Genomic DNA, 14,715 nt, shown 5'->3' on the forward strand with positions numbered 1-14,715 from the left:
GGATTCAAGCAAGCCGGGCTGACGATGGCTGAAATGCCAGAAACCGGTCCCCGGAAGCTTGTCTCCTTTCCAGTGAAGAATTGGCTTGGTAGTCTGGTCTGCCCTGTTCCCATGATGCACTGGGCCAGGGACAGACTAATTTGCATGTAGCCAGGTTCTGAGCTGGGATGGTGCAGTGAGCTAAAAAACGGTGATGGATCAAGACCTGATCTTTGGACTGGGTAGAAGTGGTCTGCTTAATTCAGACACTCTGTTCATCACCACCCCCTTTTCTGAATCGTTTTTGGCCACTATAGGTGTTGCAGGGTATACTCAGACAGGAGTCCCTTGCTCACTGCACCATCAGGATTCAAGCAAGCTGGGCCGACGACGGCTGAAATGCCAGAAACCGGTCCCCGGAAGCTTGTCTCCTTTCAAGTGAAGAATTGGCTTGGTAGTCTGGTCTGCCCTGTTCCCATGATGCACTGGGCCAGGGACAGACTAATTTGCATGTAGCCAGGTTCTGAGCTGGGATGGTGCAGTGAGCTAAAAAACGGTGATGGATCAAGCCCTGATATTTGGACTGGGTAAGAGTGGTCTGCTTAATTCAGACACTCTGTTCATCACCACCCCCTTTTCTGAATCGTTTTTGGCCACTATAGGTGTGGCAGGGTATACTCAGACATGAGTCCCTTGCTCACTGCACCATCAGGATTCAAGCAAGCCGGGCCGACGACGGCTGAAATGCCAGAAACCGGTCCCCGGAAGCATGTCTCCTTTCCAGTGAAAAATTGGCCTGGTAGTCTGGTCTGCCCTGTTCCCATGATGCACTGGGCCAGGGACAGACTAATTTGCATGTAGCCAGGTTCTGAGCTGGGATGGTGCAGTGAGATAAAAACCGGTGATGGATCAAGCCCTGATATTTGGACTGGGTAGGAGTGGTCTGCTTAATTCAGACACTCTGTTCATCACCACCCCCTTTTCTGAACCCAACTGGTTCTGGCCATAAAAGACAATGGAGAGAAAATAGCGGCAAACTTCCAACATGGCATGCTGGCCATCAGTAACTGGATGGCCACAAAGTGCCTCAAGCTAAATTCCGACAAAACGGAAGTAATGACATTTGGCAAGCTCAGCCCTGCCTGGCCAGGATCCTGGTGGCCCGGTGAACTAGGCCCCCACCCCACCCAGTTACAAAGGTCAAAAATCTGGGAGTCCTCTTAGACGATAAGCTAACATTTGCTGCTCACGCAAATTCCATTGTGTCAACATCCTTCTTTAAACTTAAATTCATCAAAAAGATTCTCCCTTTTCTTCCCCCTAATTCAGGAAAAACATTGGTCAAAGCTCTCGTCATGTCTTCCTTGGATTACTGCAATGGACTCCTGGCCAATGCCCAGCAAAAAATCATCAACAAGTTGCAGTCTGTGCAGAATGCAGCGGCAAGAATGCTCTCGGGCACCCCAAAGTTTAAATCTATTGCCCAAGTCATCAAAGGCTATCATTGGCTCACGGTCAAAAACCGAATAAAGTTCAAAGCCCTTTGTATTGCCTATAAAGCCTCTCGCAAACAGGGACCCCGCTTTATTCTCAACTCCCTTGCATTCTATGCTCCCCACAGATCTCTGCGTTCTACGAACGCTCTCCTAATTGCAGTGCCATGAACTAAAACAGCCTCCTGGGGCGATCGTCGATTCGTTGTGTCAACCGCCAAACTCTGGAACTCCTTAGACATTGACATCAGATCATGCCCTACCTTAACCATCTTCAGGAGAAAAATAAAGACATGGCTTTTTAATCAATAACTTTCTACTCCTCTTTTCTGCCATGTCCACACCGCAGAGACGCCCTTGGGCATTCGTTTGCGCTTTATAAGTCTCATAAATAAATAAATAGTAGCAGCAATATGGTCTTTCATAGTTAGGGTATGGTCAAATTTTATCCCGAAGTTTCTCACACTTTGTTTGGGCACAGGGACTGCTCCCAATTGGTGTGCCCACCACTCGTCCGACCAATGGATGGAGGCTTTCCCCATTAGTAAGATCTCTGTTTTTTCTGGATTCAGCTGGAGACAATTCTCAGTCATCCAGTTGGAGATTACAAGCATTCCAGATGAGAAGAGCATTTTCTCTGATCCTAAATTCGGGCCAATGGTAAACATAAGCTGAGTATCATCAGCGTATGAAATTATCTCAAAGCCAAACTCCTCTACAATCTTTGCTAACGGGGCCATAAAAATATTGAATAGTGTTGGGCTTAGACATGATCCCTGGGGTACGCCCTTATCCAACTGTATTTTGTCTGAGGAATAAGGCCCTATTCTGATCGTCTGTTGTCTATCTGATAGGAAATGATGCAGCCATTTTAATGCTGTTCCCTGGATACCACAGGCCTGCAACCTTTTCATAAGCTTCGGGTGTGAGATGGTATTGAAGGCCGCAGACAGATCCAATAATATCAGTACAATCGAACCTCCAGCAATCTTGTGTCTAAAGGAGTCAGTCACAGCCAGGAGTGCGGTCTCTGTGCTGAAACCTGGTCAGAAACCCGATTGCGAGGGGTCCAGAATTTTATTGGTTTCAGGATATAATCCCAGCTGCCTATTTATTAGGCTTGCCATTTGCTTACCCAACAGAGGTAGCAAAGATATTGGACGGTAATTGATAAGTACCTGCGGGTCAGAAGTGGCTTTTTTCAATATAGGCCGTACATATGCTTCCTTCCCTGCAGTGGGAAAAGTTCCTGTTTGTATGGAGCAATTGAAAACATTTTGGATCATGGGGGAACAGCAAGTGGCTAGGAGAGCCATCACCTTAGGGGAACAGGGATCATAGGGTGAGCTAGATTCAGCTGTTACCAAGGAATTGTGAACTTCCTCTAGTGTGGCCGTCTGAAAACAATCCAGAGTACTATGGGTTACTTTTACTTACTCTTCTGATCTAATGCTGGTCTCTGAGTCCTGCAAAGCAGCAACCAGGAATTTGGCATAGATATTAGAGATCTTTTCCCAAAAATAGACAGCTAGTGAGTCACAAAACTCCTGGGATTCTACTGGAGATTGGGTGCATGCTTGCGGAAAGACAAAATCTTGTACTATATTGAAGAGGGCTTTTGAGGAGTAACTAGCTTGTTCGATTTGATTTATGATAAAAGTTCGTCTAGCGATTTTTTTATTCCAGTGGTATTGAGACAAAGCCTGTTTGTAAAGATCCCTATATTGGGGGTCTTTCCTTCTCTGCCAGAGTCTCTCTAAGGTCTTACATTGATATTTTTCTACTTTTAAGTCTGTCGTGTACCAAGGGGCTGACAGCCGTCATTGTGAGGGGCCGTGATTTTTAAAAACAAACATTGCATCCAGTGCCGTCATGAATATGGAATTTAAACGTTCCAGCAGCTTGGATACTTCAAGGTCGCTATTTGGAGGTTTGAAGTGGAAGGCCTCACTAAAGGAATCAGGAGTGAGTTTATGTCATGGTCTTCGTGCTTCTTGTCACCGCCCTTTATTCACTACTGAACCCACAAGGCACGGGGGTTTAATAGCAAACTTAATCCTAAAGTGATCTGTTCACGTTTGGGGGATTAGAGTTTTACATACTAAATGGAGAAGATGAAATTCAATGAATGACCAGCCAAATGTGTTGGGCCTTCAGCTCTTTGGGTGAGTCCTAGTAATTCTAATTTAAGTAGAAGTTTATTGACTTCGGGGTTGGTATATTCTTCCCCATGGACATTAAAGTAGCCAAGCAGAAGAAACTGATTTGATGCTAGGACATACATCGCTATTTGTTCTATCAATTGATCACAAAAGTTGGTCCTGGGTCCTGGAGGGCGATATATCAGTGCACCATTCCAGCTGTCTGTTGCGGATATGTTTATCTGAAAGATCCCTAATTCCATACAGCTGTTGCTTATGGTAGGGATCCAGTTCACATTGAGGGAGTTTTTAATGGCTATGGCAATGTCACCACCTGTTTTTCCTTCCCTGTCAAGATTAATACATTTATAACTCTTCGGGATGTTTAAATTGATCAATGGATGATTTGTAGAGTTTAGCCATGATTCTGTTAAAAAACAGATATCTGGGGAGTGTTAGGTGATCATATCCCATAATTCTATAGGGTGCTTTGCTAATTAGCTAACGTTACAGAGTAGGCTGTTTAGACCGTATGTTTTTAAATCATGGCTGCTTCCTGGATTAGATGATGCGATTAGTTCCAGGTCACATTAAAAATGACAGTTTCCACAGGCTACTGGGCTTTCTAAGAAGCATGAACATTTTTGGGGACAGATTACATAAGGAGAGTGCTTGTGCTTTGCAAGTTCCTGGGTTCTAATCAAATGCAGGCAGTCGGCAGAATATGACAGACGACTAGGGTTTAGGGAAGTTACCTCTGTTGAGCCAGCATTCTTGGCCTCTGGGCTCTGTCGGGCATCAGGATCAGGATCCAATCAGCAAGGTCTTGTGATGCAAAGTCCAGCTTCAAGATGCGATGGGCAATCGAGGTGATGCGTCAGTACAAAAAAGCTGTGAGGCTGCAATGAGAGAACCTGCATTATCATAATTGATGCTGCCTTCGCAAGAGATTTGCGATGTAAGCACATGCAGGAAAGCAGTGGTTTCCATGGGGGTTTTGAGGTTGATGAAGAGTTCTTGAGCTGGGTGAACCCTCACAGCAGAAGCCATGAGTTGTTTCTGCACCTGTTCAGTCGCACAGCAGAGGAGATGCGTCTGTTCTGCTGGATCCACAAATGGGCTTCATACCCCATCCAAAGGTAGAGAATTGGGGTGGCACTACTTGGCAGGGTAGGACTCACAGGTGGCAGAGTCCAGATTTTGGATTCAAGGTTCTTAGAGCCTTCGGTCCCTGAGGCTCTAATCAGGAGGCCCAGCCTTCATACCCTCTTCCAAGGATCCTGGACTGGGGGGGCACCACTTGAAAGGGTAAGACTCACAGATGGCAGAGTCCATATCCTTGATTCAAGGTTGTTTCAGCCTTCTGTCACTGAGGCTCGATTCAGAAGGCCAGCCAACTAGCACTTGGAGTCCTGCTGGGTACTGGGTTCAACAGATTAAGGTCCTGTTCTTCTCACCCAGCCAAGATGGTCGCAAGCATTAGGTCAGCACAGCCAGACAGCAGTCCTTCAGAGCAGCAGTCCAGTTGATAGACAGTCCTTTCAGCAGCACAGTAGTTCTTCTTCTTCCTGGAAAACTATCCACAGGTCTAAAGGAGCCCTGAAGAGTTGGTGTCTGAGGTACAATATGTATACCTGGGCCTTCCTTTGAAGTGGGAGAAGCCTCTGGAGGTTTCCTTTTGGAGTGCATGGGTTTGCTGCCCTCCCTGCACCAGCTCCATTCTAACTACAGGGGGTATGCAAGCCAAGACATGTAGAGGCAGGACACAGCCTTTTGAAGTGTAAGCAGGGCTGCACCCAGCTCTGTCCTCCCAGTCATGGCCCACCCTAGCCCACCTACGCTCTCTATTGTACGTGTCTATCTAGGGGAAATACACAAATCCCAACTGCGAGCTACACCCAGTCGTAACACAGTGACAGACTGCAGGCACTAAATTGCTAAGGCAGAAAAATGCTAAATTTCAAAAGGTGTCATTTTTCAAATTTGTAATTCAAAATCTGACTATCCTAAAAAATGTTTTTTCATTTTAATTCGAAAGACACCAAACATGAACTGGGTACCTGTTCCCATTTTGAAGTTACAGATTATTAAATTTAATAAAGTAACTCCAATGTTATCCTATAGGAGAGATAAGCCTTGGAGTACTGAAAACGGATTCAAGAGTTTTCTACTGCTAGGTCATGGAAAATGTAGAAAGTAAATGTCCAACTTCTTAAATACATTGCACCCTGACCTTTGGACTATTTAGGGCCTATGTTAAGGGTGACTTATATGTATTACAAAGGAATATTTGGGCATAACTAAAGATTTATTTTGCCACTCCGACATTGCAGTTTAAAATAACACACATAGGTTGCAAAGGTCAGACCTGAGACATGTTTAAAGGGCCACTTAAGTGGGTGGCACAATACGTGCTGCACGCTCCTAATAGTAGCATTTAATTTACAGGCCCTAGGAACCAGGAGTGCCATTTTACTGGATATTAATATGTAAATTAAATATACCAATTGAGTATGAGAAAACTTTACCAGGTTTTAAGGAGAGAGCATCAGAACTTTACCTCAGGCTAGCAGTGGTAAAGTGTGCAGAGTACCAAAGCCAGCAAACACAAAGTCAGCAAAACGAGGGTTGAAGGCAAACGTTAGAGGGTACACCTCACCAAGTATGCAAGGTCTAACAATGTTTTAGTTATATTTTTAGCCCCATGCACCATCTATAGAAAAGGTAATTTATAGGCAAATGGTATCTCACTGATGTGTAAAGGAGGGGCAAATAATTTCTTTATATTCGCACTAGTGCTCTGTCACTGTTTCAATATATTAAAACTCAAATGTTACTGTTTTGCCTTCTGGTACATGTGTTCTAAATGATAGATAGAAAAACATTTGAAACACAAACTAGTGTGTGGCAAATGTTTTATATGTTGTACACTACTTATTACATACTTCATGTTTCAGAACATTAAACCAACACTAAAATGATATATAGTGCCGTCTTTCAAAAGAGCTTTCTGAATTCAATTTGTTTCAGAAAGCACATTTCTCTACAAGTAAATTCTTTCAATTGTACATTCCTATAATGAAAGTCAGATACCAACAAAGGAGAGAGCAAGGAAACATCGGGGAGCGTCCCTTTCCCTGGGTTAATCAATAGGCAACAATGTGGACGTTCCCGTTCGGGGATATAAAAGTGAAGATGACAGATTGTCATGCACGGGACTGATCAAGAAAAACCATCAGGTTTTTAAAAGAACCCTCAACCAGCAACCTAGTAGGTTGAATGCTTCATCATTGGTTTACCAGCTGGGCTGCTGAATGCAACCCTGCTGCCCTGCGACGCCTGAATTACAGGAGAGCGGGTTTTTTTGTGAGTAAGGATAAAGTGCTGGAAGTGAAGTTAAAAGTGCCTCTAGAATGCTCAATAACTGCCTTTATTCATGAGTTTCTATGGTACAGTTAAAAATACAGTTGGGATAATAGGGAGATATATATTTTGTCTACCTTATCCTCCTTGGTGTGAATAACAATCCCAGAAGCAGCGGACTCCTGTAGTCACACATTCATCAAGGATGTCCATCCACCGCAATATCTACTTTGGTCCTGCATGGGATCACAGGATTGTTAAAAGCTACCCACTTATTGTAGCTCTTTCATTTACCTTGACGGTGGAAACCGTAAGTACGATCAGTTCACTGCATATCAACTCACCTTAGCGTGTGTACAGTTATTCACACCAAGCACTTATTCTGGTCCTGAAGAAAGCCTCAGCACCCCTGTCGAGGCTGAAACATGTCGACCATTTGAGAGACGATAAGGTAGACCATATCTTCCTTTTACCCCTACTGTATTTTTAACCATTCGCTAGAAACTCGCAAATTAAGGCAGTCATTGGGCATTCTTTTTTTGTGCGGAGTTGCAGTCTTTTTTTGTAAGATTAATTTAGAAGATGTGTATACAGTTTTATCTTTTTTAAATAATCTAATTAATATTAACATTATTTCCTATGGGTTTTACATTTCCTTTATTATTGTGTATGGGAGGATGTTGCCGTACCAGAGGTTCACTGAAATGGGTGCAGAAAAAACTCTGTAAACTATCGAAGCGCACAGCTTAATTGCCCCTTAGGGTTTGACACAAAAATAGCTCACTTGTCCAAAAAGTAAACAATGCATATCTAAGTAGAATCAAATTGGTGATTTGACTTTTCAGTATATTTTCAATTAGACATTGCAAAAAAAATCAATACATCATTAAAGATCATGTCAATTTGTACAATGTTGCAAAAATCCAAACACTGTTAAACAAATCTGTTGATACTCTCAGTTACACATCTTTCGACGACCCCAATGCATTACGGGTTACATGAAACCTTCTTCAGGGGAATGATATTAATGCAAGCAAATGTACAAGGGCCTCCTGCCGGAACACAAAAAAACAAACTAAATAGAACGTCATTTGGTTCTCGCTCCATATTACAAAGCAACTGGAAAGGGAAGACCACTCGGTCCCCCCGAACGTATGGATGGGTGCCCCGATCCCCCCGGGAAACCATTTTGGGCGGGGGGCGTGGTTCGGCTGGTATGCCCAAAGCGGCGTAGCCGGAGCACGCCCTTCCCGCCCAGAAGGGGTTGTCCTAGACACCCACCCGGAAGACCGCGCCCCGTGGGCGTACCTGAGGAGGGTCCCCGCCCTCCCGCAGACGGATAAAAAGAGCGGGAATCCAAAGAAGTGTCCTCTTGTTCCAGTGCTCTGAAGGCTGCACCACTCGTTGCTCGTGAGCCCTCGACGGAACAAGCGGCAATTTTGACCCACCCACCAGCCCCTATTGCATTGTTTGTTGAATAAAGTAATTTGTTGATGATATCCGATTGTATTAAAGAGATGCAGTCAAGTTGTTTCAGCATTGAATAAATGTGTATAGGCCTTTTTTCCCCTGTAGAAAAGTAAAGGAATGTATCAAGTAATGTGATTGTCTTGTGCTTTAGGACCTTTTTCCCTTTGTAGAACTGAAAAGTTGATGAATCATCAAGCTGTTTCAGGTTAGGTGAATTTCTTCCCTTAGTAGGTAAAACAACTGTCGTATTTATTTTTTGGTCGGCGGTAAGGTCATGATCGGTGAGCAGTAATTTCAAGGTCCCTAGGGGGGGCGCCACCCAGAATGGCTGGGAGCGCCCGGGGGGAGGCGGCCATTGGCCCCTCCCACGGGTAGGCGGCACCCACTACGGATGGGTCGCCTAGGGGGAGACGGCCATAGGCCCCTCCAAGGGGGGAGATGGCTAGATGCCCCTCCTACGAATTTCCCGGGGGCCGGATATCCGCGACGGCGGAAGAGAGTGTGGGGAAGGGGGGGAGTCCACACTGTCCTTCTTACAGATACCTCACACAGGGACTCGGACGACCTTTAAGATGGCGTCGAGTAAGAGGGGGCCCCCACGACAAGGGAAGTTACAGTTGGCAACGAGGGTAAAGTCCTCTGTGCATGCGCCACTCACACCGTGAGGGCGGGAGTTTGGTAGTAGAGATCTGACACCGGTTAAGACCTTAATGCTAGGATGTACAATTTTAATTTAGAATGTATACATTTTTCAGGATGCTAGACTCGGCTAGGAAACCTTTGTATTAGAGAGCTGTTAAGGTTAGCCAAAGAACATGTCTTCATCAAAATGTAACGAGAGTAAAATTGTACATAATTCATGAAACGTTTTAATTTAATGTTTTAAATTTTGTTTCATATTTTAATAAATACGGCTGGGGGGGTAACTCCCCCCCGCCTTCCAAAAGCTCAAACCAGTGTCTGTCTCCTCCCCTAGGGGAATTGGTGTTGGGAGGGGGTGGCGGGCATCCCGGCCATAATATCTTCGACTGAAGACATGCTGAACAATACCAGCACAAATAAAAATGCAAATAAAAACCAAAGCGTTCAATTGAGCTGTACAACTTCATGCATTGCTGTGGGTAAAACGTGTCAAACCTGATATGCTTACGTGCGCAGTGATCATGGGTGCAATACCCTATGACAAACATGCTGTAAAATAGTGACTTTTTTATTATCAAAAGAGCGTGCAATAAACAACACCCGTGTATTTGCTGCCAGTGAGTAAACCGAATGGTGACACAATTGCATTGTCAAAGATACGTGCAACAAACGACACCCCTGTGTTCAACTGCCTGTGAGTGAATCTAACCACGTTATGCCCACACAAATATTTCCATAACACGTGCATCCTTTTTACTTATTAAAGCATTAGAGTTTCTCCAGTTAATGTCACAACTAGCATCAAACCAAGCTGCTGAGGCTCAAACGCCCTCTGATGCTTGTTCCTGTTATGCAAGAAACTAACTGTTACTGCCCGATCTACCATTAGCATATCGCAAATGCAAAAAAAGGCTATGTGTCTTACCTCTATCACGTGCTCTATCAGTGTCCGTAAATTCCCCATTTCTAAATCTTAAATAAATAGGAGAATTGCTATTAGACTTTAACGGTTGCTGATGCCTTCTCTATACTTGTAGAATCTCTGTCTGTACTCACCCGTTCACTGAAGTACCATAGGTTCACCATGTGTGGTGCTAGGCATACCACAGAGTTGCTTTCGTCGATCCACATACCATGTGATTTCTACCAAGTTTAGCAATAAACATAGCGTCATATATTTAGGGCCTTCTAAACCTGTCATCCTTGGTGTGGTCTTTCCCCAGACATTGTGCCTTCACCCTTCCTCTTTTCTGTTGGCATTAAGACTCTGTGCACCTTGTGACTTCTAACCAGGGCTAACGTGCTCGTGCTCACTTCTTAAAAAGGGGTACATTTGTCTTACACCTGAATGACACATTTAATTTACATATGAGTAGTATATACTGTTACATGTGCCTAAGGCCTGTAAATTAAATGCTACCAGTGAGCCTGCAGCACTCATTGTGCCACCCACTTAACTAGCACTTGAATACATGTCTCAGGCCTGCCATTGCAGTGCAAGGGCAATTTTAAATTTGAAAATTCGACCAGCAAAAGAACCCTTCCATTATAAAACATAAACCTCACCCCTAAGGTAGGCCCTCATCAGCCTATAGGGCAGGGTGTATTGTATTTAAAGAGTAGGACATATGTGTTTAAGTTTTACATGTCCTGGTAGTGAAAAACTACAAAATTCATTTTCTACTACTGTAAGGCCTAACTCGCCCATTGGATAACATTGGTTTACCTTATTACTTTTAAAATGTACAAACTATTAGGAACATAAAGGTGTGTCAAGTATGGACTCAAGTGAATTGCAATTTTAAACCCTCTTTAATGGTAAAGTTTGCTTTCATGTTACAATTTTCAAAGTGTCACTTTTAGAAAGTTAAAAGAACAGATGATTAATAGAATGCCGAATAAATCAAACATTCGCCCCCAATCACAGATCTGGTTTAAATTGTTAGTTCTTTGCTTGCGATGCCATTTCAGTTTGAACCCATCCATAGGCAATTCAGTCTTGACCCTGCTCCCTATGGGAAAAGTCCAGTCTGAACTTCCAGGCCAGGTACTCCCTGCACCAGAACAGGGATCCTGGGGCCTGTTTCGGGGTGTCGTCCTTCATGAGTCAGGCTAGTTTGAAACCGGTGGCATATCAAGCACAGGAACCACATCTTAACATACCCTTCTCAGTTAGGGGGACAAATGCAACCCTGAATCTGTTGCAAGTTTCTTGTTTCTTGTCCATGGAGGAACTGGTTTGGCAGTTCAGCTGGACTATTCCCATGGTTCTGTCCAGCATCTGCTTTTTTTAACTTTAGAAAGTTGTCATTTTCTCACACTAACCATTTTGTACCTGACACCTGTTTCCTGGGTCACATGACTGTGAATAGCTTAGCTGCTGGCCTTTGTGTATTTCTTCCGGATAGTGAGATAAAGGGGGACAAGCTGTTGGCATGATGGGGCATCCTACCAGGATGGGTTGGGCAGAGCTGTTCCCTGAAACACTTACATTTCAAAAGGATGCCTCCAGCACACATACTGGAACTTGAAACCACTCTGTTGTCACCACGCAAAACTTTAAGCCTTGGTAGGGGAAGGGAAGCATTTTCCAGAATAAGCTGTGGGGATAACCAAGAGTAAACCCAACTTCAAATGGTGGCATCAGGTAAAAATATTGGACCTCGTGAACCTCCTCTTCTGTACACTCCTTGTCCTATGGAAGACTTCTGAAGTCCTGCCTTGTACGCCAGAGGCTTCCCTGCTACTTGAGGCATGCTTTCTTTTTCAGATGACTGACATGCTGCGAGAGATCACCATCCCCTTGAACCCAGGACTACCTGAGTGACTCCAAGGGTTAGATGGTTGTTCTCCTTTGTGAGCTAGAGGTACACTGCAAGCTCCAGAGATATTGAATCTGCCATGGGAGGTCTAACCCCCTACTGGTGCTGTCCAGGTCCTGGATCCTTGGAAGTGGTGTTAGAAGTGATGCTCGTGACTAACTCTACAAATCGGACATTGAACTTTTGACACCAAAAAGTGCTAGAAGACCCAACAGAAGACAGGGATCTACCTGCCAGCTGATCCATCCAATTTGCAGTTTCTCCAAATATTTTTTTCTCCACAGCAGCAAATTCTGTTCAGCATGGCCTCCGAGCGATAGTATTCAGCCTGTGGAGCCCTGTTTAGCTACAACTTGCAATTTCATTGCACTGTAGGTTTTCCACTTTTGAAAAATGTGTTTAAGCCAAAAGGTAAAAATGTTCTCCAGCCCCTATGGCCACAGGCTCCCCATCGTTGATGACGAACTTCTCAGCCTGGAATTCCAGCTTCTCCTGTTAAGAGCTTTTTTTCCATCACCTCGTCCAACATTCCCCGGTGATGACAACTCTTCCTCAAACAGAGCCTGCTGTCTTGTCCCGATGAAATCTACCTACTCCTTGGGTTTTCTGCAAAATTTCTTTCAATTCCGAAGGTAAGCCAAGACCGCCCCAATCCACCTCATGTATATGAAATGCATTCCATCATGGTAGGCCTTAACGTTTGACTTTGCATCAGTCTCAAGAGACCAGAAGACCCGGTTTGACGCCTTGATCTTTTAGGCACTAGATTTCACTAAAAACTTAAAATCATACTCTACTTTTACTGATGGGAATTACTTTGTTTTGGTGTCATATTATTTATGACATTTTTCTCTCTGTTTCTAAATTGGTATGGGATCTATATTATGTTGTGCTCTCACTTAAATACTTAACACAGTGCCTTTAATTTAAGCCTGACTGTGTTGTGCCAAGCTACTAGAGGGTTAAGCACTCGTAAATTAGTGACTTTTTATGGTTCACAGACAAGGAATGTGGTTGTTGCCTGGGTGGGGTTTACCACCCCCCTCAACCTATAACCCAATTTCTTACAGTACCAGGGAATAAAAGTCAGATTCTGTGTATTATTATAGTGCAGATTACCTTAATGGATAACCTATTGCTCTCTGTTTCTCATATCCGATATTTAAATCACTTTACAAGGAAAAGAAGTGGGATTATTCTCACCATGCCTAGTTAATGTATTTGGACTCAGGTATATCCACTTGGTCCATCTGATAAATGCTAATAGCAACACAATAAGCGAGTGCAAGTGCAAATTGAGCGAACTCGCGTTAGCTAAGGGAGCGCAAATTAGGCATGATGTAACGTGTCCCTGATGCTGATTTCAAGCCTCAGAACGGGAAGTAGCCCACAAGCAGCACTTGTTATTCCTGTTCTCAAGTGTGCAAAGAGGGTGTGCATGCGCGCTATAAGGTAGCGCAGGGAACATTTGGGAGCTGACAAACCAAAATTTGGATAAATTGCCAGCCGCATCATGAACCAGACCGAAAGCCTAGACTTCTTAATTGAAAGTAGTATTCAACAATATGAAAAAAAGAGCACAGGTCCTTCAAGATCTATATTTAGCCTTAATCCCCCTCTACCGTAAACCGAGAAACCTTCAAGATGACTCACTTCTTCCCATCAGCACATCGAGGAGCTGACCACACACAAGCACATGTTAGAATCCAGGACAGCAGAACAGCGTGAGCCTGCCTGATTGTACAGGACTACATGTGCACCTCAGTGATTGATTGCTCGAGGGCAACTGAGCCTGTCTTTCCACTCAAATGTTAGGAAACTTGTATTTAGTAAAAGGCACGCATTTGCTAAATAATTGTTGAATGATAGTGCAATTTAAAATTCCAGAGGAAATACCCCACGCCTTGCATGCGTTAAATGCTTGAATCGTTTTAATTACTTATGTTTTTTAGAAACCTTAATTAACAGTTAGATGAGGCACAGACACCTGGGTTCAGGTTTCCTTTTTTAGTGTAAGTATGTAGACTGACTTGTACTGCAAATTGTAACCTGATTGATTCTATCCATTTCGGTTACTACTAACGATTTGCCAATCAAAAGTATATGCCATAAGAAATATATTTTAGATTTACATGCAATTAGGCATATGCTTCCTTCACCTTGTCCCATTCTCTCTTCGTTCCCCTACCTCTTCTCTCTCACTTTCCAGGGCTCTTTTCGCTCTTGGGTCTCTTTTCATCAACCACCAAGCCCTCACTACCTCTTCTCCTTCTCCAAATCATACATTATCTTCATCTAAAACACTCTGTGTGCTTTGGATAATTGAAAAAGTATTCACTCAGGGCCTCATTTCTGAGGTAGTCACACAGTACAGCACAGCAAGTAAGCTTGCTGTACTGTGTGACAGGGAAAGGGCAGGAATGTGCCACATTTAAGTCAATATGGCTCATTCCTACCTTTTCCCCTCTGCTGGCACACTTTTGGCTGCCTAGTACCAGTGCAGACACCCTTGCACCAAAGTACAAGTGTGCCTGTTTTGCATGGTGGATTTTTTGTGGGCAGGAAGGGGCAGCCACATGCATAAAACCAATCCTGTGAGGCATAGTCCTCTTTCAATGTTTGCTGCAGAATGCAGTGCACATAGTAAGGGGAAGAAATGAAGAGAAATAGAGATATTTCTCCTCCTTACTCCTCCCCTGGGAAGGTGGACGTTTTGGGCACATCCCCAGGTTTATAAGTTCTTGTATATCTGGGAATACATCACAATCTATAGGAGTTGCATGGGCACTCCCACGCAGCGCCCAT

This window comes from Lissotriton vulgaris, chromosome 6, assembly GCF_964263255.1.
Source record: "Lissotriton vulgaris chromosome 6, aLisVul1.2, whole genome shotgun sequence".
Lineage (NCBI taxonomy): Eukaryota > Metazoa > Chordata > Amphibia > Caudata > Salamandridae > Lissotriton > Lissotriton vulgaris.